Genomic DNA, 14,637 nt, shown 5'->3' with positions numbered 1-14,637 from the left:
GGTTCTTCACACTTTCTCAAAGTTAAAAAAAATATTCTGGGACTTTAGCTGCTTTTCTACTTACTTTCTGTCCAGTCCTTGTAGATTATGCATTCCTTATTGACATTCCTACACACTATCTGTTCCTGGATAAAGACCAAGTGATGATATCCATTCCCACTGTCCCTGACAGATGAGCCATGTTTCGTAGTGTCCTCTGGGCAGTCCACTTAACTCCCTGAAAAGGGCCTTTACTCTCCACTTTCTCTTTGTTTGGACTATCATCAGACCTGTCAGTCTTGGCTCCTTTATCTTCACAAGAATCATCTACTGTTTGACATTGGCTTAATTATTTCAAAAGCCCTTATCTTTGGCTAGCCTAAGGGTGCATCCTTTTTTCCGACTAACAAAAATGATCATAACTCTGATCTACTAATCGTTTGTTCTATTTGGATTGTTTATTAGCACAGTGGAGTCTGCAACCAGAGGTAACAATGCAACAATATCAGCAAGAAGTGGTCCAGCTTGGAGATAGGCTCCTTTGAAGGTAGTTTACTCTGTCTTTTGAAACTCTCCACTTGAAACAGTATGCAGGAATGTCATGCAGCTTGAACTGATGGTGAGCAATTACATGGGAGGAGGCTGCTGCCTTTGAGGTGGAGGCTTACGTGCCACACCCTGCAGGCTTGCACATCAAGACTCTGGACACGTCCCAAACTGTGTGAGGACATTCTCTCATCTTTGAATCTTTCTACTTATGAGATGGTTTGTCACAATCTGGCCGACTGCAGATGTTGAGTTAAGTCATTCAGTTTTCTTTGGTTGGCATAGAAAAAAAACAAACAAACAAAAAAGAAAGAAAAAACAAAGATGAAAGTTCTTTTAGTACCCTGAAGAAAATTAGAGTCAGAACAGATTTTTTGTTGTGCAATAATAATAATAATTTGAAGTTCTTTTTTGCCTCATGATGTCATGTTGATTGAATTACATAAAACTCAATGTGTGTTATTTCTGTTTGTTGTCAAACAAATAGTGATTAGGCATAAGGATAATCCTACACATGTGGCTGTGTGTTTGAGAAACTGATATTATCCAGCATTTCTCTGCACTATGTCCGTGGGTTTGCATGTCTGAGACTATTTAGATGCTAATTTGTTTCTTGCCCTTAAAATAATCAAGATCCAGTTGTGCATTCATCTCATGCAAGGTCATGCACTTGTAGGTTTTCTGGAAAATCAATCAAGGAAAATTTATGCAGCATTGGGCCAACAAAGAGCCACTCATAGGTTGAGTACAGACGCTGTGATCACAAATTGGATTTTCCATAATGTAGTTGCCGCTACAAATGCTTAATTTTATTTAGGATAGAAAGGGCATTGCCAATCACCAACAAGCTTCAGGCACCGATTCCTGCTCAAGGGATTAACCACAACTTATGTTTTTATATTTCTGGCACGGTGATGGGCAAGGAAAGGAAACTTTCCAAAACACAAGGTTACAAGGCAAATTACTCTTAACTTGGACTGAACCATTCAATTTTCTTATTATGTGTTGTTTTATTTACTCTATATGCGAAAAAAGAAGTTATTTCATTTTTGGCTCGTGTGATTTTCAGATGTAATACAATAATGCCATGACCACATGAAGACAGTCATGATTTGAACATTATGGATATGCTTGACTTGATACTTTCCACAGCTGACCTCAGAAATGGACAGCAATTGCCTCGACCAATGAAAGGGGATCCTCTTTGTAATTAAAGCCAGTAGAAAATTGGATCATTTTTTGCCTGGACTGCTTTCACATTCCAACCTAATATGGCACTGGAAGCGTTTGAAGTTGCTGTCCTGGCAGTTCTAAATTATACCTTTCATCAGCCAATCATAAGAAAATGGCAACCTGACAGTCCCAATCACAACTTACTGTTTAGCTGGAGTCCATGTAATCAAGTTGCGAGCAAACAAAACCTCTGACAAATCAACTACGAATGCTAGACTTACCATTTCTTCATTATAACTCATAAAATGTTTTCCTTTTGCAGTCTAAATTAATCTTTTCCTTCATCCACCAAAAGTTGAACATATGCAATTATCTTTTTACGTTTTCCCCCAATGATTACCTTCTCAGTGAACCATGTGTAATGCTGCTTGTTCTAATCTAAATTTGAAGTCTTGCATGATATAAACCAGCGCTCAAGCAGGAGATTGAAACTGGCATTCTTGTAAAAGGTTTCTTTTTTTAAGGGTTTTGCATCTGTCTGAAGATTTTTATATGGTGTAAGTGCAACGTCATGGGCCTATATTAGGCTAGGGACCTTAATAAAGTATAAATTACACATGAGCACTCGCACCAGACCACTGTGTGTATCTTCTACACTGACATCCAAACTAAGTGTGTTTTTATACACAGCTAAAAGGAACAGTTTACACAGTTTGACATGATGCTCTGTTGTGAATAATAGCTTACCCTTTGTATAAAACAAAGTATTTGTCCCCTTACAAATATCTTATTTTGTTTACTTATTTGTCACAATGAAATGTTTCAGATCAGCAAACAAATTTCAAAAGAAGATAAATAAACACGAAGAAATACAAATCCTATCCAAGGCAGCCAGGCCCAATGGGAAAGATTAACTGCCTCATTGTTAAGCCACACATTAACTGTTGTCTCTTTTAGAAAAGACACCGTGGCAGCATCAGGGAGCCTTAGGTCATGTACAAGTGGTCAGACCATGACAGTAATGTGGCGCAATTGTGTCATTTTTACAAAAGATTATGCAACAGTGGTATAAAGCAGGGATGTGGGTGTCTCACTGCTGCCGCGGACTTCTGTTTATTTTGGACATAGTTGTTTTTGTTGCAAATGATGTCATGTTTATTTAGTTTTTTGACAAGTCGTTCATTAGACACACTGTGGTGTCTTCTAAAAAGGGCCTGGGATTGGCCACACCCAGACCTGATATTAGAATAAGAAACCAAAGTCAGTTTGGAGCACAACCATCAAGTGGGACATGTTGGTGTGAATCAGAAGGAAGCGTGAATTTGCAGTTGTGTACTATTGTGGAATTCACACAGAATTTCTGTTTTTTCTGGAAGGTGTAAAATAACACAATCTCTGCCCTGAATCGGCTGCAGGTCTTCCAGAACGCTGATGCCAGGTTCTTGACAAACACGCACTGAAGTAGCAATATTACCCCTGTCCTGGAACTTCTTCACTGGCTCCCTGCCATTTTCTGAGTACAGTTTAAGTTATTGACTTTTGTATTTAAAGCACTCAATGACCTGGCACCTCCCCATTTCTCTGACCTGCTCACTCATGTACCCACGAACATGTTGAGGTCGGCTGACCTCCTGCTGCTTTGCACGCCCTGGATGCGATACAAATCATGGGGTGAATGAGCATTTGTACATGCTGCCCCAAAGCTGTGGAACTCTTTACCCATTAATGTTCGGCAGGCTCCGTTATTGGCAGTTTTTAAATCTCGTTTAAAGACCCACTTCTACGATGTGGCTTTTAGACAGTGACTCATTTTAGTGTTTTATTGTGTTATTGGTTTAATGTGTTCTTAGTATTCCTCATGTTTTATCTGCTTTTGACTGGTGTTTTTATCTTCTGTTTTAGTTGCTTAGATTGGTCGTGTTTTGGTTTAGCCTGTGCAGCACTTTGGGCAGCTCCCATGCTGCGTTTTAAATGTGCTATATAAAGAAACTATGGTATGGTATACAGCCCCTTCCACACAGGTTGGTTTGAAAAGCTGTTTTCTCTTAACCCTCCCACTGTCCTAATGGGTGTGACCCCGCGAGGAAAGTTAACCATTGAGCAGAGTTGATGGTTTATCCCTTGGGTCCGTGTGGCAGGAGTGAGCACCACCTCACTCCTGCCACACGGACCTCAAGGGATAAACCATTAATCCTGCTCAATGGTCAACTTTCCTCGCAAGGTCACCCATAGACAGTGGGAGGGTTAATAAATGAAACCATCATTGGAAATTTGAATTTTTTTTCACTCAGATTGTCTTTGTTCAATGTTTTCAGATCTGAAACAAAAAAGAAAAAAAAAATCATCCATCTGCAAGGAGGTGGAATTTTTCCATGACGCTGAAGCTCTTTGAATGAAATAATGTTAAAGAAACAGTGATTAGTTCTTTCTGGATAAATAAGCTAACAGCTAGCCATAGATTTCAATGTAAGTAACCATGCAATAATGCATTTTCAGATGTGTAAAATCAGTTTAAAAAATAGTATTACAAAAAACTACTGTGACATGTGGAGTTTTGGATTATTTTAAGATGGCAGAAATCTACTTTGCAACATGCTTTGATTGGCTGTTAGCTCGTCACTCTGGTCAGAACTAGGTCTTGGGTTCACAGTTTTTCCCACCAACAAAATGTTTCATGCAATTCAAAATGACAAAAGAAGTAAAGGCTCCAATCCCCCTAAACTTGTCTTCTACGCTAACTTTGACTGAAAGCATGAACAGCCTCGGTTTAACGTTAAGCCTGTAGATGAACGGGACGAATCATGTTTGCTTGTCACCACTGTAACGGACAGCTGCAGGGCTCTGAGCTTAAGTTCAGTGAAGACTTTCTTACATTTTCTTCTCTGCTGCCCAATTATGACATGGCACAGCTAACACAGATGACCACATTCACACTGACACAATGCTCCTACAGGAATAAGAAGCTCAATAGCAGCATTTACAGAGTGGGACACTCCTTGAGCTGTCTCAGACTTACAGGACAGCTGTAAGACGGGAAATTACAGGTAACAGCTCAGGTCAGCAGGTTCACTGACAAAGTCTGTTTTACATAGATGAATAAATCATGGCAGCAGAGGTACCAAAATACAGTGTGCTCAGTGGAAAAAACAGTATGGAATTTCTGAATAACTTTGCTGATCTACTGTGAAAATACAAGTCCTCCTGTACGATGGTTGACCTTTAATGTCAGTTAAATGTGTGTTTTGCCGCTGAGAGACTGTTGGCTTACAACAAAACCTTAAAACAATAGTTGCTATTATGCGTCGTCAGGAACTTCAACTGTACAGATGTGAGTTTTTGACCCAGTCTTCCTGAGGGACGCTGAAATGAAACATAAACTAATTTGTGTTTTGGCGGTTTCTGTCATTCTTAACCTCAGTCTTTGGCTAAAGCCGGGGCTTTATGAACTTATAAGTAGGCAAAAGGGGATCAAGGCAAAAGACACAAACAGATGAATGAAGCCATATGGAGCTGATGGAGACCAACTCATCTTACGATACATGACAACGTAGCACACAGTCCCACCTCCCCCTGATTCTAATTCTGTCTCATATCACTGCCCTTCACGAAAGACTGCAACTGGAGAAGGTCAGTCGATGACTGGGGCCAAGAACAAAGTGATTGGGATTTTCAGAAAATGCACACAGAGACCGAGGAGGAAATGGTTTTGCCGCCAAACATTCAATTACATGTAATTACAATAATTCAACCCTGGGGGATGGTTTATTCCATTTTATTATGAGGTTTGCTCTTTCATGTCTCGTTTGGAAGAGGAAGAGGGGAGCTTTCTAAGTAGTGACAGGGACTATCTGAAACAGATACTTCAAATATGAATGCTTTTATTCTTTCTTTTCATCTCCAGCAGAAAAATGAAAAGAATCACTGTTCAAACAAACCCTAACTCTGAAACATGTCAAATAACTGGTAGTATCACTAGTCAAACAGAGGGCAAAAAGATGCGGCTTGATTTCTGAGAGATTTTAAAAGACGCACAAATGATTCGAAGCAGGGACATTTGACATTTTAAGATTATAGTCGAAAACCCCTGAATCCCATCAGGCAATTCCATAATGCGAGCACTTTTTAACCTCTCACGGGACTTTTCGGAAGAAGAAAGTGACATTAAAGTTTTTAAATGTTATGAAAGTCTATTGATTAGCAAAACAATGACAAACTCACTCATTCACTAAATCTGTTTTCCTCAGTAGGGTCACAGAGTGCTGGTGTCACTCCAGCAGTGAGAGCGGGGACACCCTGGACAGGCACAGTCATCACAGACCTACACAGAGACAACCAGTCCCACTCTCACACCAATGACTATGTTTACATGCAGCCAATATCCGGGTTATGATCGGGTTAAGGTCGGCATTCGGGTTTCTGAGTTGATCAGAATAACCCGTTTACAAGCATAAATCGAAAGAGTTACCCCTAACTTGCACAACCCGATTTTAATGCGAACGTTGGGGTAGCGTCAGGACGTATGGACTACGTCCAGACGCAATACGCGTCATTTCCGGTTCTTCTTGTTTCGGTATCCATGAAAACAACAACATGTTTCCCAGTTCGGAAGAGATAGCGACCGCGTTTGGTTGCGCTTTAGTTTCCTCGTCACTCCAAAAGTGAGGTGCTGTGCCGCGACTCGCCATGTTGCTCCCAACTTGTTGTTTACTTCCGGTGTTCTGGCGCATACAAGACGTCTCGCTACTCAAAAGACCAAGATTCCTTGCGCACAGAGCGTGCGCAGAACACACGCTTTGATGGGGATATCCCGATATGCGTTTACACGACCAAACATTCGGGTTAGAAAAGGGCTACCCCAGGTGTAGTAACCGGGTTTTAAAAAAATCGGTTATGAGCATATCCGGGTTTTTGGCAGTGTTTACAAGGACCTGCGGAACCAGGTTATTGTGAATATTTGGGTTTTAAAAGGGTTACTGGCTGCATGTAAATGCAATCATTAATTCTTATTTTTGATTAGCCTCATGGAGAAACGCTGATGCAAGCAACATCCGGTGAGATACCAAAAGTGGCACATACTCACTGGTTTGTATTGTGAGGTTTCGAACAGGATTTAAAAAAAATTACCCACAAAAGATGTACTCAGGTGGCATGGGAAGATGTTGGGCTTTTCGCGCTTGTACTAACAACCAGAGAAAATTAAAGTTGTAGCTACAAGAGCGATATTTAGAACATGCAACTCCAGAGTGAGAGAGTGTGTGGTTGCGAGCGTCGGTACGGTTTTCACCACCTCCCCAGAGATGAGGAACCCAGAAAGATGTGGCTGAAAAATCCTAACTTGAAAACACCCACAAACTTTATTTGTGCATTCCTTTCATTTTATTGTGAAAACCTGGAGAGGATCACCCGCATCCTACTTTTTTGTTGGATATGACAAACCTCCGGAGAAGCGGCTCCAACAGCAGTCTCAGCAACAACAGGTATGATTTCATGTGTACAGTTTTCTGAATAGTTATAATTCGTTTAGACTTTCGTTATTAACCTAAAAGTGCCATCCTGCTGCTTGTATTTCACCTGATGTAGAAACTACAACCCAAAAGTTGGTGTTGATGGATTTAAGGCTCTGACTCGGCTTTACGTCTGCTTTTAAGAAAATCAGATTGTGTCCCACCTCTTTCAACAAAACATGCCCAACCTTATTAATATGTTGGTATTGATCAGCCAAAAGCTTTGTAGATTATTTACTGCCTCGCTGTTGGATGCGACTGAGTTCAGAAAGCAGCTAAAATGCTACAGTACGTTAGCTTCCGCCAGACTTTAAGATCGTCCCTCCACCTCTCTGCTTCAGTAGGCAGAAGGAGTGTAACGGTGTCCCGTTTGAGCTGTGAAAGCTGGTGTTCATGCATGTTCTCAGTCTCTAAAGGCCCATAAGAAGAAGATTTGCATGCACCGTCAGTCAATGCTCCAGAGTCAGATATTCACTTCAAATTTCAGAAGGTTATGAAGGTCGGTGGGATTATTGGTTTAGAACTCACACAGACTGGGGGAAGAAGTTGTTGAGCAGTCTAGTAGAGTGGGTTGTGATGCTCCGGTACCTTCTCCCAGATGGTAGAAGCTGTTAGAGATTGTGGGAGGGGTGGGTGGAGTCCTTCATGATTGCGCTGGTTCTGCTGGAGCATTGTGAATGGAAGATGTCCAGGATGGAGGGGAGAGGGGCACCAATGATCTTTTCAGCTGTATTCACTGTTCGCTGAAGGGTCTTCTGGTCAGCGGCACTACAGTTTCCGTACCAAACAGTGATACAGCTGGTCAGCACACTCTGAACGGTGCCCCTGTAGAATGTGTTGAGAGTTGGAGGGAGGAGTCTAGCTCTTTTCAGCTGGCGGAGAAAGTGAAGACGCTGATGGGCTTGTTTGGAGAATGACATGGTGTTGGTAGTTCAGGTAAGATTCTCTTGGATATGCACCCCAGAAATTTTGTACTTCTGGGGTAAACAAACGCGGGACCAGAAGTTGCTTGCATCTTACACGCAAAGCATGATGGGATGCAGGAATAAGATGGATTGGGATTCCAGATAACCTGGAAAACTTGTTTTTGGTGTGTGGGTGGAAGCTAGATTTAAAGATGGCAAAATATTTACCAAACCTATTTTAAAATATTTTTAAGTAGATATAAAGATTAGTTCTACTTTCACCCACTGTTTTCACATTTGACCTCACTTTTAGCATGTTTACATCAGACTAGTATGTTCAGTTTTTGAAGGGCGAGTAAATATTTTGGCTAACTGAGATTTTATCTTGGGACTATTTCTGTTTAAATGAAATAAATTTGTCAGAACTGAGGACCCATTTGCTTCTTCATCCCTGAAACGTCTAACAAATTTATATCTAAGTTAAGGGCACTGAAAGCTTCAGGTGGGGCAGAGGTAAGACCAGCAAAATGAGATTCGGCCAAAATACTTCGGTAAGTGAGTGAGTTAAGTACATTTTATTTATATGGCACTCATCACAGACAGAGAATGACAATGCACTTCACATAGATTAAAAACAAAACAAATCATAAAGTCATAAAATCACAATGATCTTAAACAAAATAGAAATAAATTAAAATCAGACAAAACAAAGTCATGAAATATCATACACCAACTTCAGTCAACCACAATCAAATAAATCACTGTTTCCTGTTGTAGGTACTAAAAGAGTCTGAAAATCTACTTCTGCTTTTACTACAGACAAAAATGTTCAAAAGGATGTTGTATGAAGGAGAATACTTGAGTTTAAAATATCTTTTAGGTGATTAAATATTCTGTTATTTGTTCTGTGCCTCAAATCTAGTTAAATGAATTCAAATGGACCATTGTATTAGGGCATTTAGGGTAATTGCACAGACCCATCAGATATTGCATCGTAGACTTAGGAAAACAAATGAACAGAAATGAAATAATCCATCCAACAGTTTTATTGTGCAAAATAGTAATCAAATACTAATAGAACATCCCTTTATTGACCCTCAGTGGGGAAAGTTTGGTGTAATAGCAGCAAATCAATTTCCCTCTGGGATTAATTAAGTATTTCTGAATTTCAATTGAACTGAATTGAAATCAGATTCACAACATAACAATGAAGAACAAAAAGTAAAGAAGACTAAAAGACTGTGAACAAAAATAATATAAACAATGAATATTTAGAAGATTCAATTGAATGTATCACTTTAACAACAACAAAAGTGTGTGTAAAAAGCCTTGCCGAATTTTACAGGGAATAAAATCTCTTAATTATGTGCTTTAAGGTGTTTTTATAGAGAGATAAAACCTTTTGAAAGCATCAAATTTTTTCAAAAGAGATATTGTCAATTTGGGATAAATTTCCCCAAACTGAGATTATTTACACACGTTCTGTCATTTAATGTAAGCATTTGTTTTTCCTCATGCAGTAGACTTATTGTAACCTTCAGCAATTAGAATAGTGAATAAAAAAAATTGAGTTTCCAAGAAGAAACAGAACAGACATACAAATGTGCATCCGCGTACTGCACAAGTGCTGAACATAGCTCTGATGTTAGCATTAAAATGTAAATTGCTGTGGACTTAGTTTTACTGCAGAAGGGATTATATACTGTAGGCTACTAAAGCTTTTATTTTTATTAAAGCTAAAATCCAAAGTATTTTTATCCAAAAGCATCATCTAGGGGCTTAAAATGTATTGCACCCTAAGCTGTAACGTTTCCTGCCAAAAGCTACACCTCTCGTCTGTGAGTGTGCAACTCTAGTCAGCCAACCGAGCTAAAACACGTTGATTTTTTATTTTCATGGTATGTTATTCATTCATATATTTGAAAAACTTACTTGTCCATGTCCAGAAATGTTGCTAACTCTGCATCTGTCTCCAAACTGACCTGTGTTACAGATGGTCTCTTTTTGTATGTCTTTAATGTTTTTAGAAAGTTTCTCCATGTAAATCAAGACTTTTGAGAAGACAGAGTCCCAGGTGTGGTCAGAGAGGGGAAACGCTGAACCAGAACCTAATCAGGGGCGTTTAGGCTCGGCTCTGCAGCCGGAAAGTCACTGGTTTCAGCTAAGACCATTTTTGAGAACCCAGTTCTCAACAAACACACACTTTTTTCCAGGGCAGTCCGTCACACACTTGAAACATTTTCTGTTTTCAGGGTTTTAAACACATTCATCACAACACATCACAATGATGTCTTCTGACTTTCTGCTTATCCATCAGAAACGTTCTCATCATCATTTCCACCTCCGTAAATGCTCCTCCTCATCTTTCTGTTGGGAGGAAGAAATGATGGATGAGCGTAACGTCTCTACACAGCTTGTCCTGATTACCGAGCAGACACATGTTTAGACACAACCATGTCACTCTGGCTCAGGCTTCCCCTTCTTTCCTATTTCACGCTGGTCTCTGCAGGATAAAATCACCACGGGAGATCTTCCACAACAGAGTGTGGAAGATATTTAAACAGGCCAACTTTAATCATTCTCCACTGTGATGGTTAATATCTTATGTAAATATTATAATTGCCCACAAAGTTACAAAAAAAGTGGGCCGTGACCTTGTTCAGCATGTGGAAAGACATGATATAATTTAGCCTTTAATAAACAAGGTTCAACCACTTGTCAGTGCACTGTAAAAAATGACTGTGAATTACACAGTAATTTACTGTGTTTCTGTAAAGTAACTCACTGTGAATGTATTTAAAGTAAAATACTGTATAATTGACAGTAACTGTTGCAATACTGTATAAATCACAGTAATAAATGCTATACTGTAAAACTTCACAGCAGACCAAGTTCTACTGTAGTAAGTCACAGTAATATAATCACTACTGTAAGAAACAAAGCAAAATTTTACAGTAGAGTGAAAATACTGCATAAATTATGGTAATACATGCAATACTTTAAAAATTCACAGCATACCAAGTTCTACTGTAGTAAGTCACAGTAATATCATCACTACTGTAAAAAACAAAACAGGACTTTACAGTAATGGGAAATAATTGTATAAATCACTGTAATAAATACAATACTGTATAAATTCACGGCAGATCAAGGTCTACTGTAGTAAGTCACTGTAATATCATCACTACTGTAAAAAACAGAGAAAGAAATTACAGTGGTGTGAAATAATTGCATAAGTTATAGTAATGAATGCAATACTGTAGAAATTCACAGCAGACCAAGTTCTACTGTTGTAATTCACAGTAACATATTCACTACTGTCAAAAACAGAGAAAGAAATTACAGTAGTGTGAAATTACTGCATAAATTATGGTAATACATGCAATACTTTAAAAATTCACAGCATACCAAGTTCTACTGTAGTAAGTCACAGTACTATCATCACTACTGTAAAAAAACAAAACAAGACTTTACAGTGATGTGAAATAATTGTATAAATCATTGTAATAAATACAATACTGTATAAATTCACAGCAGATCAAGTTCTACTGTAGTAAGTCACTGTAATATCATCACTACTGTAAAAAACAGAGAAAGAAATTACAGTGGTGTGAAATAATTGCATAAGTTATAGTAATGAATACAATACTGTAGAAATTCACAGCAGACCGAGTTCTACTGTTGTAATTCACAGTAATATAATTACTACTGTAAGAAAAAATGCAAAAATTAACAGTAGTGTAAAATTACTGCATAAATTATGGTAATACATGCAATACTTTATAAATTCACAGCATACCAAGTTCTACTGTAGTAAGTCACAGTAATATTATCACTACTGTAAAAAAAACAAGATTTTACAGTGGTGAGAAATTTCACAATGACTTATTGTGTACTGGATAAAAACATACTGCAGAAATTCACAATAATAATATAAATTCACAGTAACATGTGTACCATAGGGAATTGCAGTACCTATTACAGTACTGTAGAAATTCACAATAATATATTGGAATTTAAAGCAACATATTATTTATTGTTGTACTAACATGTAAAGTACTTTAAAAGCGCACAGTAACCATTACAGTATACTGTTGAAATTCAGTTACATATTGTGCACTATAGAAACCTCAACCAGCTGTAAAATGTCACAGTAACGTACTGTCACGTACTGTGTAAAACTACAACCAAAGGTAATTTCAGAGTGATATCGTGTACTTCGGGAAATCACATCAAGCAACATGATACTGTAAAAATTCACAGTAATTGTTTTAATTGTACAATGTATTTTTAAGTAATTATAGCAACCAGTGCATTACTGTAAAGATTTGCAGTAACATCATATATAACCAATGGGTATAGCCTCTCCCTGGGCTGCCACCTTACGGTGGTGGAGGGGTTTGAGTTTCCCAATGATATAGGAGCTAAGTTGTCTGAGGCTTTATGCCTCTGGTAGGGTCATCCATGGCAACCAGTTTCTAGGTGAGGGATGAAAGAGAAGCCTGAAGACCTCTTATGATGAATAATTTCAATGGAAACTGTGTTCCCTTGCTCGGACGTGGGTCACTGGGGCCCCCCTCTGGAGCCAGGCCTAGAGGTGGGGTACGTTGGCGAGCCCGGCCGGGCACAGCCCGAAGAGGAAACATGGGTCCCCCTTCCCATGGGCTCACCACTCGTGGGAGGGGCCAAAGGGGTCAGGTGCAGTGTGTGACAGGTGGTAGTCGAGGGTGGGGGACCTTGGTGGTCTGATCCTTGGCTACAGAAGCTGGCTCTTGGCACATGGAATGACGCCTCTCTGGTGGGGAAGGAGCCAGAGCTGGTGTGTGAGGTTGAGAGATTCCAACTAGATATAGTCGGCCTCACCTCAACGCATGGTTCTGGTTCTGGAACCAGTTTGCTTGAGAGGGGTTGGACACTCTACCACTCTGGAGTTGCTCCCACTGAGAGGCGCCGAGCAGGGGTATGCAGGGCATACTAGTTGCCCCCATCTTGGTGCCTGTACGTTGGAGTTTACCCCGGTGAATGAGAGGGTAGCCTCCCTCCGCCTACGTGTGGAGGGACAGGTTCTGACTGTGGTCTGTGCTTATGCACCAAACTACAGTTCAGACTACCCACCCTTTTTGGAGACCTTGGAGGGGGTGCTGGAGAGTGCTCCTTCCGGTGACTCCCTCATTCTGCTAGGGGATTTTAATGCTCACGTGGGCAACAACAGTGAGACCTGGAGAGGTGTGGTTGGGAGGAACACCCCCCCCCCCCCGATCTGAATTCGAGTGGTGTTTTGTTATTGGACTTCTGTGCCAGTCATGGATTGTCCATAATGAACACCATGTTCAAACATAAAGGTGTCCATATGTGCTCTTGGCACCACGATACCTTAGGCCTCAGCTCGATGATCGACTTTGTTGTTGTTTCATCTGACCTGCAGCCACATGTCTTGGACACTCGGGTGAAGAGATGGGCGGAGCTGTCAACTGACCACTACCTGGTGGTGAGTTGGCTCAGATGGTGGGGGAGGATGCCAGTCAGACCAGGCAGGCCCAAACGTATCGCAAGAGTATGCTGGGAACGCCTGGCAGAGTCTCCTGTCAAAAGGAGCTTCAATTCCCATCTCCAATTGATAGAGGCCTCTTCACAAGCCAACAGGCAACGTTTCAAACAATTTGGTTTATTCCTATGGAAATGGCGGCACTTGGAACCCGAAATGTGGTTGTTAGAAGCCCCGCCTTTCAGGAAGTAGGAGCCCGGTTGGGACCGAACACACATCTACACACTCGTCTCGGGGCTCTGAACAACATATTTAATTTTCAAACCCAAGCAACTTTTAGAATTATGTTGTGTCCATACATTTTTTCTAACCCAGAAGGTCTGAAAGGCCAAAGGCTTGAGATCTTCTGATTTTCTGGATTTCAAATGGCCAATTAAACTAACCACTAGGATAAGGGTTATTATTCCATAAGATTATTGTAAAGCGACCCCTGGGGATCATCTGACACGAGTTTTGAGTCAGTGGGGTCAAAGGTGGCTACATAGTGGCCAAAAAGCAGTTGATTGAAATTTTAAATGACAAAATGGAGGGAAAATGAATAACTCCCAAACTTTTTGACCTAAGGAGCTGAAATGTTAATGTCTAGATTGTGGTGCTCGAGCCATACACTGTGCAAATTTTTAGACTCACAGCACCTTGGGAAGTGTCAAAAGTCACAGAGGTCAGCAATCAGAGTGGCCTTTTGGCCTGCTTTTGTCTAACAACTCAACACAACTCACGCGTTGAGATATAAACATGAAATCTGAGTATTTTGCTTATCAAACGGACTTTACCCGCATATCTCGGTGAAGTTATGATGGGACCTCTAGGGGTCTGCTAAACTTTTTTACTGGTTTTATATGTTTTTATTTTTATTGTACAGCACTTTGGTTGCATGTTTCATGCCTGTAAGGAGCTTTCTAAATACTGATTGATCGATAAGATCATTCTAAAGCAACCCCTGGGGATCATCTGACCTGAGTCTGGGGTCAAAGGTTGCTGCGTG

The sequence above is a fragment of the Nothobranchius furzeri genome, chromosome 3 (genome assembly GCF_043380555.1).
Source record: "Nothobranchius furzeri strain GRZ-AD chromosome 3, NfurGRZ-RIMD1, whole genome shotgun sequence".
Classification (NCBI taxonomy): Eukaryota; Metazoa; Chordata; class Actinopteri; order Cyprinodontiformes; family Nothobranchiidae; genus Nothobranchius; species Nothobranchius furzeri.
This window is presented reverse-complemented; position numbering follows the sequence as displayed.